The sequence below is a fragment of the Cloeon dipterum genome, chromosome 3, assembly GCF_949628265.1.
Source record: "Cloeon dipterum chromosome 3, ieCloDipt1.1, whole genome shotgun sequence".
In the NCBI taxonomy this organism is placed as follows: Eukaryota; Metazoa; Arthropoda; class Insecta; order Ephemeroptera; family Baetidae; genus Cloeon; species Cloeon dipterum.
Window position 1 is genome coordinate 939,354 of NC_088788.1, and position 14,065 is coordinate 953,418.

At 42.0% G+C, this 14,065-nt stretch overlaps 1 protein-coding gene across 2 annotated transcripts in view; it reads left to right on the top strand.

Moving 5' to 3' along the window:
- Positions 1–14,065, top strand: part of LOC135939156 (uncharacterized) — a 131,936-nt gene that overhangs the window by 20,979 nt on the left and 96,892 nt on the right. The gene's annotated exons all lie outside the window — the stretch shown is intronic.

The following is a 14,065-nucleotide window of genomic DNA, read 5'->3' on the forward strand; positions in this document are numbered from 1 at the left end:
CAGCATCTTTGAATAAATAAAACTAATTCGACCCTTAAGAATCGATTGGTGTGCTCAAATTTCCAGTTCATATTCTAGAAATTATTTTATAAAAGACAAAATATTTAACGGGGCACAAAGTTTAATTATTAATCCTATCTATCCTTATTAATTCAAGAATGCAAACCAATTTTCGATCATAAGTAGGTCCTAAAATATATTTTTTAGACTGTTTGCATTATCAAATCAAGTTTTAATAACATGCGAAAATATGTGCGAACGTGAAAAGTTTGTGGCTATGGGCCGGAGAATATCTGACGCATGGTGCGAGCGGAATATATATTAAATATTTCCGTCCTGAGGCATGCAAATAAATGTGCAAGTGGAGTGGAAGAAAAAGCTAGCGACCGAGGCAGGAAAACAGCCGAGGGGATGGTCTGTCGTCGAGTTTTAATTAAAACTCTGAGGTCAGCCCGGCGGCCTCTCTCTCTCTCGCTCGCTTTTTGTGTGCCCTTTTTAACGCACCCAGTTACTTTGGGGACCCAAATTAGGCGCCAGATTAAAATTTACGAGCCCTTCTTGGAGTGCAGCTCTCGCTCTCTCTTTTCGCCGCTTTCATATTCAAACTTCTTCTCGGCACGTGAGAACGAAGCCGTACGCAAGCATTTTTATGCCGTTCGTGTCACGCTAAATTGTCCGCCTCTTTTTCTCTTTCAACCTTGCTCTTTGACATTAATACAGCAGATAATGAAGCAGCCAGTTTCACCCTCTGACTTTTAAAACGTCATTAGTGCCGGAAAGGTCAAAATTTTGTTTCTTATTATGCAAATTTAAATGTTAAGCGTGGGTCGTTTTGTGGACAACGCAAACAAAAAAAATCCTGAGTGCAAATAATAGCAATTTTTAATTTTGCTGTATCCATGAATTAAATAAAAAATAATTTAATCCTCTACTGGATTAGGAATTTTGCTTAGAAAGGTTTTTTCCAGGCTCTCTTTGAAGTTTGAAGTTGATGCTCGTGCGTCAAATTACTGCGAGGAAAATGTAAGAGTGCGTTTTTGCAACGAGTGCTTCTGTGGTACATCAAAAATTCAGACTGGACATACTCGCTGCTTTTGCGTCATTTCTGCGATGCGACGGTATTTTTAATTCAAGAGCCAGCTCTCCAGAGCAGCGTTCTGCGGCGCGCCAAAAGTTATTATGTGCGTCTTTCTTCTTCTTTTTTTGCCAAAAAGGATTTTATAGATAGAGTGGATTGTTTTTGGCCCTGTTCGATTTTATTACAGGTTTTAAGCTATGGAAGAGGTAAAACTCGGGATATTTCTAGGGTTTTTTTTTGACGAAATGCAACTGGCTAGAAGACAAAACTACAATTTATTTGGTTTCATATTAAAATTGGGAAATTTAGAATTTCTAGTGTTATATAGTTTCAAAGTGTTTTCTATTTTATTTTTGAGAAATTCAAACTGAAAACTAAAAAAAATTAAATTTTCAGATTTTTTCGTGTTTTTTTTACATTTTTGCGACTCCAAATCTCGGGTTCTAACTATCAGAATTGCAAAAGCCACCCACCGTTGGACTTATCTTAACTTTCTCTGAGTAGCTTAAGGGTTTAGGGGTGTTTTTTATCCACCCCTAAATTGCCATTCAGCTTTAAAGGTGTAACAAAGAGCAGTGGCAGGAACGATGGTCGTTTTTCATCAAAATTGAAGCAATGGGGATGAAAGGGGGTGGGTTTATGCACCCCCTAAACCCATTAGCTGCTCAGAAGAGGTTGAGACGAGTCTAACGGTGGGTAGTTTTTGCAATTGTGACAATTAGAACCCGGGATTTGAAGGTGCAAAAATCCCAAAAAATCGAAAATTTCATTTTTTAATTTCTTGAAAAAATTATAACCCTATAAACATGAAGTTTTCACTCTCTTCTCTAGAAAATACTTTCCAGAAATAATTTTCCTTTCAAACCTAAGGAGCTCCAGTGCTCCAGAGGAGGAAAAAATACTCTTTCTCGGCGGAAAATGCATTTTGTTTGTTGATGTTTGCGCAGGCTTAAATTTGAAGTAGAGCGCAGGAGGAGTGCATCAATGAATGCGCGAGAGCGTATATCAAGGGGCCGCACTGCACACACACATAATATGGAGACGCGAAGCGAGGAAAACAAGGCAGGCAGGCAGAAACAGGCTGAGCTGAAGCGAGAAACTGATTAGGCAGGCGAGGCAAAAGGGAAAGAGGTGGTGCGGCAGCAGACACGCGGCCGTTCGAGTGTGAAATCCGCGCCTTCTGCTGCTCCGAAAAGTGTAATTCTCGCGATTCGCTTTATCTTGTTTCTTTCGCTCGAGAGAACTCGCCGCTCTCACTCGGAGCGTATTAATACAATATCTCTCTCTCCCTTGGTAGCGCAATTGAATGCGCCTCTCTCTCTCTCTTCTCTCCGTACAGCGTTTGCGCCACTTGTGCGCGCACGCATATTTATCCAAGTGCTGATGAGCCCCGGAGCGAGCAAAAATTTCGCATCATCTCTCCCGGTGGCGGCAGTTGGCGCGCAAATATTTGACTACGTCTGTTGCACTCGGCAAACGTTTTGTCTTTCCAGCCTCCAGCTGGTCTGGCTGGCTGGCTGGCGCGGAACAGCCTTCCAATAACAGATGGCTGCAGGCGAGAGCGAAATGTACGTACGAACAAAAGTGTGCCGGGCACGCCATAAAACACGGCAAAATGTGTGCAAGTCTTTGTTTTTTCGCTCCTCTCTTGTACAGCGTGTTCCAAATTGATGGCTCTAAACGTTGTTTTGCACGCCCGCAACAAATGAAACGATTTTTCGTCGTTTCTACTCAAAAATGACAATGTTCTTGACAGAAAACTTGAGCAAAAAACGTTTTAGCTCTATTTAAAATGAGAATATTAGGAAAAAGATTAAATTTTAGCCAGGTTGCCGTTTAAATTTAGGAGAAATTGGCTCTAAAATTGTTTCCGTATTATAAAACCACGATTTATTTCACAATTTACAGATTTTTTCTGTGAAAATTTCATGGAAAAATCACTACTGGGGGCCGATTTGCTATCTGTGTTGGTTCCCGCGTGTCAGAATTCAATATGGCGTCGAAATAATGGCGGCCAATCTAGTCAGCCAATCAGAAGCGTTGAAAAAGGGGCGTGCCGACCTAATAATTTAATTCCCGCGCATTATGTTACATTTCCATTAGCATGATGTGCCGTCTAACGGTCGATTCGCCAATTACCGGGCTAATCAGCTGTTCTTAAAGAAATAACAACAAAATTTTTAATTGTTCTTAAGCTATTTTCATGATAAAGCAGCCAATTTTTCGTTCTTAACTGCTTTTTTAAAATTTAAATTCAAATAAGGCTAGAGGAATTTAAGTTTTGAGAAAATAATCAAATTAAATTAATTCCCAAGACATTGAGGGAAAGTGAGGAAAATGGGGGAGTAGAGCGTGATTTTTTAATTAAGCCCGCGTTTGCAGAGAGAGCTGAGGCACGCGGAGCATCCGTAAATTAGCCTGCAGCATCGCGCGTAGCTTGCCGCCCTTATTCTTGCGCGGATAATGGGGAGGCAGCGAGAGCCGGAATTTTTGCCCCGACACCTTCTTCGCGCGCGCACGCACACATAGTTGCACACACAAAGCAAATTCGCGCTCGGATTCCATTCACATGCAAATACCACCCAAATAACGCGGCGCGAGAGGCAAACACGCCGCGCCGAAAGCACGATGATACATAAATACAGCAGACAACTATACACATGCCGGCTTGGATCGACTCGGTAAACATGCGTGCGGAAGAGACGTTTCCTCGCGCACCAAACCCCTCGCTAATTTCCCTGATAATGTACGCAAAATATTTGCTCAGCTGCAACACAGCCGGCGGCTTGCGGTTTCTGCGCTGGGAACGCAGTCAGCTGCATGTGCGTAAAAACAAATAATGTTTGTTAGTATGTGTAACAAGCGCCGAGTAACAACTCAAAAACAACCCTGAAGCACTGGGGGCGGGATTACAAAATTGGCTTGAAAATAGCTTCAGCACGATGCATATTTTTGCTGTTACTTCTTTAGTACCAGCATTAGTTGGCGAATCGACCGTTAGATTGAACGTTGGGCTGATGGAAAATGTAACAAAATACGTGGGAATGAAATTATAAGGTCGGCACGCCCCTTTTTCGACGCTTCTGATTGGCCGACTGGATTAGCCTCCGTTATTTCGACGTCATATTGACTTCTGACCAGCGGGAAACCAACACAGATCGTAATTTGGATCCCCGGTGGGAATTGCGACTGCGCAGAAGGTTTTAATTTGGGTCACGCATGCGCAGTGATGAGTTTCAGCCTCACTGTGAAATTAAGAAGCGATTTTAACATACTGCGCATGCTTGAGATGCGCATACGTTTACTGCGCAGCCTCCAAATGGGCGAATAATATTCAAACAACTACGAATTTCAACGCCATATTGATTTCTGACCGGCGGGAAAACCAAAGCAGATCGTAACCCGCCTTCCGGTGCCCTGGCGTTTTGTACCATATAAATTAATTTGAACATTTTAAACCCTCTTCTATTCACAACTGTCCTCTGCAGATGAAACTAATTCAAGCAACAGGCATAGAGGAAAAAATGTATCCATTTTGCCGTAGGCGGCTTTGCTTCTCGCTCACAATAAGCCCGAAAACTTAATATCGGCTGAAATTGAATGAAAGGTCTTTTTGCCTTTCACATAGGAAGGAAGCGAATGTAAATAGACGCGTTTCGTTTTGCGGAAAAGGGAAAAGTGTTTGCGATTCTGCGAGTGGCGGGCCAGACGGGAGCCTATTGAAAAATATCTGTCGAAAAATCAATTGCACTGCACACACACACCGGAATGAAAAGGGTAGTGCCATTACCGACGTAAAAGCCTTCAGGGCTGATGCGTGTTCTCTTGTGAGCAGTGTGTGTGTGCATGTGTATTCGTGTGATTGTCAACACAAGCGCAAAAGTAAGGAGCGCCCACGCATGCGGAGCTATTTATTCGAGACGCTATATTTCCGTTTACATTCGGCGTTTTCTCATCGCAGGGGATGTTTGCTTATTGATTCTCTTTGTTAAAATCGAGATCCGATTTAATTAACTTGAAAACAATGTTTTCCAAATTTTGATAATGTTGTAAGCAGCACGGCAAGTAACGCAAACATAGCCTTCAAGTTAAACAACACAACAGGAAAATTCTGCAATAAAGATGGCTGAGGGAGGAAATTCGCGAGGAAAGCAATTTAAAGACCGTGTTTGACGTAGTTTCTGAGCCCACCAATCGATTCCAGAGGGTCGAAATAGTTAAAGTGGATGTTTTTCCGTTAAAAATGTCCAGCGCGACGTAAGGACTTTTTTTTCCCGCCAAAACAATATGAATGCGAGAGCTGCGCATGCGTGAGAGCTGTCTGGATGTGACAAAGAAGTCATTCGTACTAGCGGTCTCTCTGCAAGTGCTCAAACCAGCTCTCACGCATGCGCACTTGTCGCAAATACGTACAAATTGTTTTGGCGGGGAAAAAAATTCGCATTTTGCGCTGCATATTCTGGGCGGAAATACATCCACTATAACTATTTCGACCCTCAGAAATCGATTGGTGTGCTCAGAAACTCCATCAAAGTTCAAAATCGGTCTTTAAATGCAAAAAAGACTTCAGATTTGAGTTTTTTGGGGAGGAAAACGTACAAAATGGCGTGCAAATTTAGCGAAATTTAATTCATTAAGAAAAATCACCCTCTAAAGGGATGAGGGTTGATTTCAGCTCCCTAAAAACTTCTAACAACTCAAAAAGGACACTAAATCTGACAGAAAAATGCGTGAAATTAACTTAATTCCAATTAAAGTCTAATTTGGGGGCAAAAAACCACGTTTTTCAAAATTAAAATTCGAACATCCCGAAAAATTTGAGTTAAATTCCCACTAATTTTTTTCTGATCAAATAAAGCACATTTTGGCTATCTCTAAAATATAAATTTTTGTTTCCTTCGATATGCAGGAATTTATTAAAATCTTTGATTTCATTTAGTGATCTTGACCTTTGACCTAGGAAGTTTATTAACGTGGCAAAGTTGTTGGAAATTTGATTTTAATTATTTTAAACACCTAATTTATCAATTTCTCTTTATTCTAACTATTGTTACAATACAAAATTCCCTAAAAAATCATGTTTTTCAAAATTGGCCTAATTTGAGCCTCTGTAAAATAGGTAATTTTTGTTTTCACCTCAAATATTTAAGAAACTATTATAAATTCACTTGGGAAACTTTCCCCAAGCCAATTTTCTGGATTTCAAACCCGGTAAGAGAATTTTCAAGTGAGACACGTCCTTGAATCAATCCACTTAAACGCAGAAGAGGCCAAGAGTGGAAGAGTTAAGCATAAAGGGACAGATAGCTCCCCTTTGTAAGCAACCCCATTTCTATTTGATGTCCTGCACATTGCGGCAACTGCAGTCTCGTGCGCTGTTATCGTTTGCAGCACGCCTAAATGAGTTGCTAATTCGAACGGGTCGGCTTTCAATTAGCTGTAGCCCCTTTGGCTCGACGGGGGTGAATTTGGCTGGAACAGCAGAGATTAACCAACCCTTCTTGGCCGATCATCCCCGAATCAGGCCCGCAGGCGTTGGCCGAAGTCAAAATCCAGGGAAAAAATGGTGCTTTCGGTTCGGGTTCGGGTTGGGAGCGAGGAGTTGGCGAAAGAAAAATCCCGGCGGGATCAGCCCATTTTCTGGTCACTTTTACGGGCGAAAGCTTTCAGAGTAAAGCCAAAGCGCCGCCGGCTGAATGTTTTAAGGGAAAGAGTTTGCTCCGACGCACTCGGCGGGAAGTTGTTCGATGCCGGCATTTTGCCATAAATTAATATTTGCATTAATTAGGCGGCAGATGGCGGAGCCGAGCATAATTAATGTCGGCCGTGTCTTCAGGCGGAGCTGCTGTGCAAACACTCTTGCATAGCATCGCCGTGTGTGTGTGTGTGTGTGTTTGCTGCACTCACTCACCGTGTAGTTTCGCCCGCTATTGGCAAACATTAAATAAATTAATGTACAAGCTCGCTTGCTCGTGGCGCATAAATTAAAGTCAGCCTCAATTATTCAATGATATTGGAACAAATGGCTGAATTTATTAGCGACGGATTACTCCACCTCGAATCACCGCGCCTTTACAATTAAAATTTATTCGCTCGTGATTGGCGTGCCATGGTTATATCACGGCTAACACGTGTTGAATCGAAATTTCTAGTTTTTGCTGTTCACCGCATTAATTTATCCTGCCTATTCCACCACAATTCTTGATTGACATTCAAAATTTTACAAATTTCAGCGGAATTGAAAATAACACAGCACTTGGTGAGCTTAATTTTGTCTCTGGAGCATTATTAAAAATTAAAATAAATAAATTAAAAAACCCAGATGATTCTAAAATAAATTAATTGAATTTTGCATATTTCGATTTCTCCCGAAAAGAATTAAAAAGGTTAACGGCCAGTTGAAATTTTTAGACGGATTTTGTGCGAAATTGAGAAAAATTTACTCAACAGGAAAACACTGAGAATTTAATCAGCTTCTAGAATTTAGGCAGTTTTTGACGCTACTATATATCAACTGCTGAATTTTAATTAGGCCAAACGTAGACCCCCTTTCGAAAATCTGCAATTTTAAAAAAAAAATAACTTTCAAGACTCTAAAGTTCTATTTTTTATCTTCTCACTGTTAAATTTTCATAATTTTTCCCACTCCGGAAGGAATTAATTTCCTTAAAAAAGAGGGCGTTAACCGGTAAAATTCACAAAATTGGATTTTGGGGCACTTTTGGTCAGAATTAAGTCAGTAAAAAAATCGGCCAGGGATAAATTTTCATGTAACATCATTTTATAAAATAAAAAATCATTTTATGAAATAAAAAAAGTAATATAAATTTTTCCAGGAATTCAGAAAAGGATGAATAGTAAATACCATACCGGATATCAGGTTTTAAAAATCGACCTTGTTCAGGAAAATGCTCTCAATATTAGTTGCAGACAAAAGGATTTGTTTGAAAGGATATTAAAAATGTGTTGGAAGTCGCTTTTGTAGAAAATATCTGGAGCATTTATTTCCCTCTTTCCGTTTCTATGTATCCCGATCAACTGAACCAATTTGTAAAAAATCAGTTTCGCCTTTCCTGGAAATGCTTTCTAAAAAATTGAGGAAAAAGCCAACAATTTCCCTGGTTACGCGGAGTAATGTAAAATCACGATTTATTTCATCATTTCAGGAATTTTTCCTCAAATTTCATACACGACTGTTTGAATGTTTATTAGATGGCTCAAAAAATTAAAGATCAATTTACGGTGCATCGTTTGAAATAATGATTCAGTGTTTTTACATGTTATGACATGCCCATAAAACCCAAAAAATCGCTCATATATCGGATTAAATTGGGTATCACTTTTCGTTATTACTCTCCGGATCATGTTTGTTTTCAGCAAATTGATACCATTTCGTCAACAATTATATTTTGGGCTTTATTATATACTTTCAAAGACTCAAATATAACGTTTAAATAAGTATCAGGTCGCGGGAGGGATGAAAACGGATATAGAGCTGCGATGGTTGCCTTTTCTTTGTCGATGGCAATTAAAAAGTTGAACGGCTTGAACACAAGCGGCCGTCCCGAAATGATTAAGAGAGCGAGCCTCCTAATGAGGTACTTCTTTGCCACCCGGCCGAGCGAAGCGCTTCCACTCGGTTTAATTACATACTTGGCGGGCCTCTTTTTCGTTCTACGCCGAACAAAGAGTCGCCAGACCAAATTGAAGTAATTATTGGCGCCCGGCGCTTTCTATTGAAACCGAGCGATTAGGGATTCTTTTCCGCCCGGCTGCCGAGCTTTGCTTCAAATCCTCGCGAAAAAACGGAAAAAACCAACCAGGAAATTTCACTCGTGGCAAATATGAATTTCAAATTGCGCATGGCGCCGGAAGAAAATTGATGGACTGCATCTCGATTGAAATTTTCCGCTGATTGGATGGGAAAATAAAATATTGGCGCGATTCGCTGAGCCGCGAAGCCGACTCTGAGGGCGCGTGCACGGGCGGAAAATTCGTTCGCCCACCTCGCCGGCACAACACGAAAATTACTTTCTCGATAATGGCCGGGTCGTCGGCAGCATTTGTTGGAGTCGTTGCTGATAATGTGAAATGGAAATTGGAAAAAAAGCAGCAGCGAGCTGTCTGTCTGCCCGTCTGCCCGGGCCCTCGACGCCGAATATTCAGCGCGCCGCCGACGAAAAAGGGCTATTTGGCTGTCATTAGCAGGTGTATCGTCTTCCACGCCCAGCAGGCCCAATTGCGCGTTTTGCCCATGTCAGGTTGTTGGGGAATCAAATTCACGCTTCAATGCAAGTGGAAATCGAACCCTCATTAGTTCGCTCGAGTGGCGAATTGATGATTCATGCCTAATTAAGGCGAAATACACTTCTGCATGGCTGAATTTGGAATTGAGATGTGTGTTATTTGGGAAAGGGTAGGTGGATTCTGATTTTCCTTGCCAAATGAACGTTGTTAAGTGATAGAATTGCATATGGGATGGATTCAAACATGAATTTTGAAAGAATATTCTGTTGTTAATTCAACGAGAGCATAGATTTAGCATTAAAACCTACTGAAACCACATTTTCGAGTATTCCAATCGATTCCTGAGGGTCGAAATAGGCGGGAAAATAATTTTTCCGGTTGAAAAACGCGTAAAACGCATCAATCACTACTGCGCATGCGTCTCCCCTCTGACGTCACAGCTCTCTCACAATCAGCTGCCAATGCCAAGCACAAAGCATGGCTGTGACGTCAGAGGGAGACGCTTGCGCAGTAGGGAACTAAAATTTCAAGCGATTTGCGCGCCAAAGCACCGTGTGTTTTGCTTTGCGCCTCTTTTCGCACGTCACAAAATAATTTCCGATCGAAATGATTAATTAACCCGCTTATTTCGAACCTCATGGTCTTTAAATAAATAAATTATGCCATTTGTTCACAAATTTTTAGTGTTTTAGGCGTTATGGAAGTCTAAGCATAATCTTTCACTGCGATTAATGGTGAAAAATGAAATTAAATATTCCCTCGTGCTTTTAAATTTAACTATGGGTGGTTTCTAGACATTATTGCTTTTATTAAAAAATTTCTCCCAATTTTTCAATCATGTGCTTCGTAATTTCTCCTGAATTAACCTATTTCGGAGAAATAATCCGACTCTTCGGCTAATGTGCTGTGAATAATACATGAATAGCCGTCCAGGTATGCTAAAACTAAATACATTTCATCGTAAAATCCAACCATATCTGAGTTAATTGTGCGAGCGTTAGATAATATTCGCAACGTGTTCAAAAGCGTCTCTTTGACCGGCGTGCAAGTGTAATGGAATATTTGGTTGACCCCTTCGAGTCCTAACTAATAAAGCGGCCCGCCGACTTATTGCCGATCGAACAAAGGAGACACGAGTGGCTAGAGCGGGCCCGAGATAATTGTAAATTCCTCAAAGTGGAGGCGCGCGCCCGGCCGGACAAAAAGCTGGCAGCGGGGCTTATAGAGGTCAACCGAATATAGGGCTGTCGGCGCGCGGGAAATAGACAAACTTTGATGAAAAGCCTTGCTTCGCAGCACTCGGCACGTCGGCCTCGATTTTCCTCCCCCAAACCCCAACCCCGAACAGAGCCTTGGGCCAATTTGCATTTCGAAACGCGCAGCATAGCGTGCGCGGCTGTGTCTGCCATTTACAAATTATGCAAGCTATTCAATATGGTTATTGGTATTGATATTTGCACTGTTTGGAGAGATGATGAGAAATTCGCAATCATTTAAAAAATATTCCACCAAGAAAAAAATGGCTTGATGGTTCTAGGAAGTTAATAAAAGCCAAAATTGGATTTTTTGTTTATCAGTGTCTTGGAAGTGGTTAAATTACGCTTTACCGCACAAAGGAATAGGGTGTGTAATAGGGGTTGAATGGGGTGACACCCTTAAATCCCGAAAGTTGAGCAGTGTGCTGTTTATTTTATAATTGCGACGAGATTTTTAGTGTAGAGTTCGAGATTTGGTGCATCCGTCTCGACAAAAAAACTTTGTGCCGCCCGAATCTCGGGTTGTAGTGTTCCTATTTACAAAAAATAAGTACCGTTTGACTCGTCTTGAAGTGAAATAAGTAACTGAATTGGTTTGAAGAAGACAATTGCTCGTCAACGTCATGCTAAAGTGTTGAAACGGACGAAAAAATGCTAAATTTCACGTTTTTGAGGGGTTTGAAAAGGGGTTGGGGGTTGGTGGGTCTCAAACCCCTTTAGTGCACTTGGGGATGTCGAGACGAGTCTATCGGTATGCAGTTTTTCAAAATCGGATGATTAGAAGACGAGATTTGGATTTTTTTTACCGACCTCGAAAAACAAGGGTTTCAAAGTTTTAATTTTTTTTTAAAAAAAACGAGGCAAAACTCCATTCCAAATTTAAACATTTCTCACTTAGTTTTTTGTGCTCTACAAAATGGCTATGACAAAAATTAAAAATTTTGATATCTTCAATTCCAAATTTGAGTTTCAAAACAAATATTCCATTTTTATGACCTTGACCTGTGATCTACCACTTTGAAATCAACATAAAAGTTGTTTGCCATGTTAAGATGAGTTAAACTGTTTTTTTAATTTTTGTTCTGGGACCACCCTGAGCAAAGTTATGACGATTTTGACCTTTGATCGCCCGCAAATCCCGCAAAAATTGGAAAGTCGGAGTTTTCTCAACTGTTTATTTGGTCAATTAGGGCAAAGTTTTCAATATTTATTATTTTTTTAAATTCCATTGACCTCTGGGACAGCAAATTGTTGTTTTGAGAACATTTCCCGGCGGAATTTTTAATATATTTGATTTTTATTTAAAATAAAACGCTAGGCTTTAGTGGTGAAATTTCGCTTTTCCCGCGGAGCCCTTTTGCCGCAGCTAACGCTAACGCACCTCCTAATTGCCGGCTCGTCCGCCAAACCAAATACCAATAAAGCGAGGGGCGTCCCGAGAAATATTGCACGTTTAAAAGGGAAGGAGTGGCTTTTCGCCGCGAGATAAAATTTTATTCCTTATCGCGAGCCGCAAACACCTCTATAAATGCATTCTAAAGCGTTATTACGACATGCTGCCTGATTTACGAGTGCACGCGCCACTTTTTGCCCAAGCATGCCATGGAAGACTGCCGCGCGCGCAGAATGGAATCGTATAATAATAACACGCGGCGAGCGAGCTCCTCCTTTTTGCCAGTTTGCTGTCTCGATAGAATATTTACAGCTGCGATGGGCAAAAAGCGGCCTCGCTGCGAATATTTCGATTTCGACTGCCGCGCGCGCTAATGAATGTGTAACGTGTAGAAGCCCCGCCGCCTGGGAGTCCGTTTGCAACACTCTGCGTCATTGTTATTGCACTCGATGGATTTTGAGCACGTCGGGGATCGATTTCGCGCTCCATTAGTTCCTTTACATTGAACACGATCGTAAAAAACTACTGTGGCACCGCCAAAACTGATTCGGTGATATGCAAAATGGAAAACGCAGCAAGAACTGAGAATTGCACGCGAAAATTACGATCGAAATCAATAAATAAGTACAATTAGAGCGTTTGGTTAAACTTCATTTAACGCGATTTTGTCGTATTAATTGAAAAATGATCTAAACACAGAACAGAAAATGATTTATAACAAAAAACATGTTGTTAAAAGTAAAAACTAGACTCAAGTGATGTTTTTGCAAGTGTCACATATCCAATTTGTGAAATAAAACACAGAGAGGAGCTTTAATTTCATGACTTCTCGGAAGCAGAGTATCCGAAGCCTTTAGCTATAGTTTCGAATTCGCACGTTGACGCGGAGGAAGTGCGCAGCATTTGTATCCTCACAAACACAAACTCGGCTCACATTGCTTCGTCGTTTGATTCATAGTGCAGTCACGCAGGTTGCCGCCGCCGAGAAACTGCCATCGGCACACCATGGCAGCGAGTATGTGTGTGTGTTCTGTTCTGTTCGGGGCATAAATTAGCGCCGAGGGTTGTGGCATGTGCGACCCACGCGGCGGCGGCAGCGGCAGCGCAAACAAACAATTACCAGAAGTAATAGCTCTTGCCAGACGCCGCGTCGCTAAAACATATTCCAGCAGGTCCGCTTATTGATCACCGCGCGCGCGCGTGCGGCGTGTTTGGCGCAGTCATTCTTCAACAAGTTCTCGCTCTCTCGGATGGATTGCCGCGCGGCTCAACGTCAGCCCTGATAAATTTCAGGTGCGCCCCTGACTTCTTATGACATTTTCGCGAACGTCACGAGACGCCCGGCCGACCATCTGCTCGATCAGAGAGAGGAAAGCACTGTCTGTCGTCATCGCATTTCGCGCGGAAGGGAAATAAGAAAAATGGTATGAAAGCATTGGACGCTAAAGTATTAATGTGGTATCCACTGAAACCACATTTTTGTACCTTCCAATCGATTCCTGAGGGTCGAAATAGGTGGGGAAAATATTTTTTCCGGTTGAAAAATGCGTAAAACGCACGAATCACTACTGCGCATGCGTCACCCCTCTGACGTCACAGCTCTTTCAGCTGCCAATGCCAAGCTAGAGCTGGAGCAGGCGACGGCAGAGACATCTGCGCATACCCAGCAAGAGCAGGGAAGCTGAGCAGTCACGTGACACAATCCCGCCACCTCATTGGCTGAGAGCAAGCGCGCATCTCTTTTGGCGTCTCCCCTCCACTCCCTCCAAGCAGTGGCACGCACTCTACTGCGCATGGCACACTCCTCAGAGTGGGGGTATTACAAGAGGAGGGAGAAGCTCTAAGCCAATGGGATATCGGGATTGGGTCACGTGACTGCTCGAGCTGCGTGTTGTGCTTCTCTGATCTCAATAGGTATGCGCAGATGTCGCTACTGTCGCCTGCTCTCTCAGCTGCCAATGCCAAGCACGAAGCATGGCTGTGACGTCAGAGGGGTGACGCTTGCGCAGTAGCGAACTAAAGTTTCAAGTGATTTGCGCGCCAAAGCAATGTGTGCTTCTTGCTTTACGCCTCTACTCATCATTTTTCGAT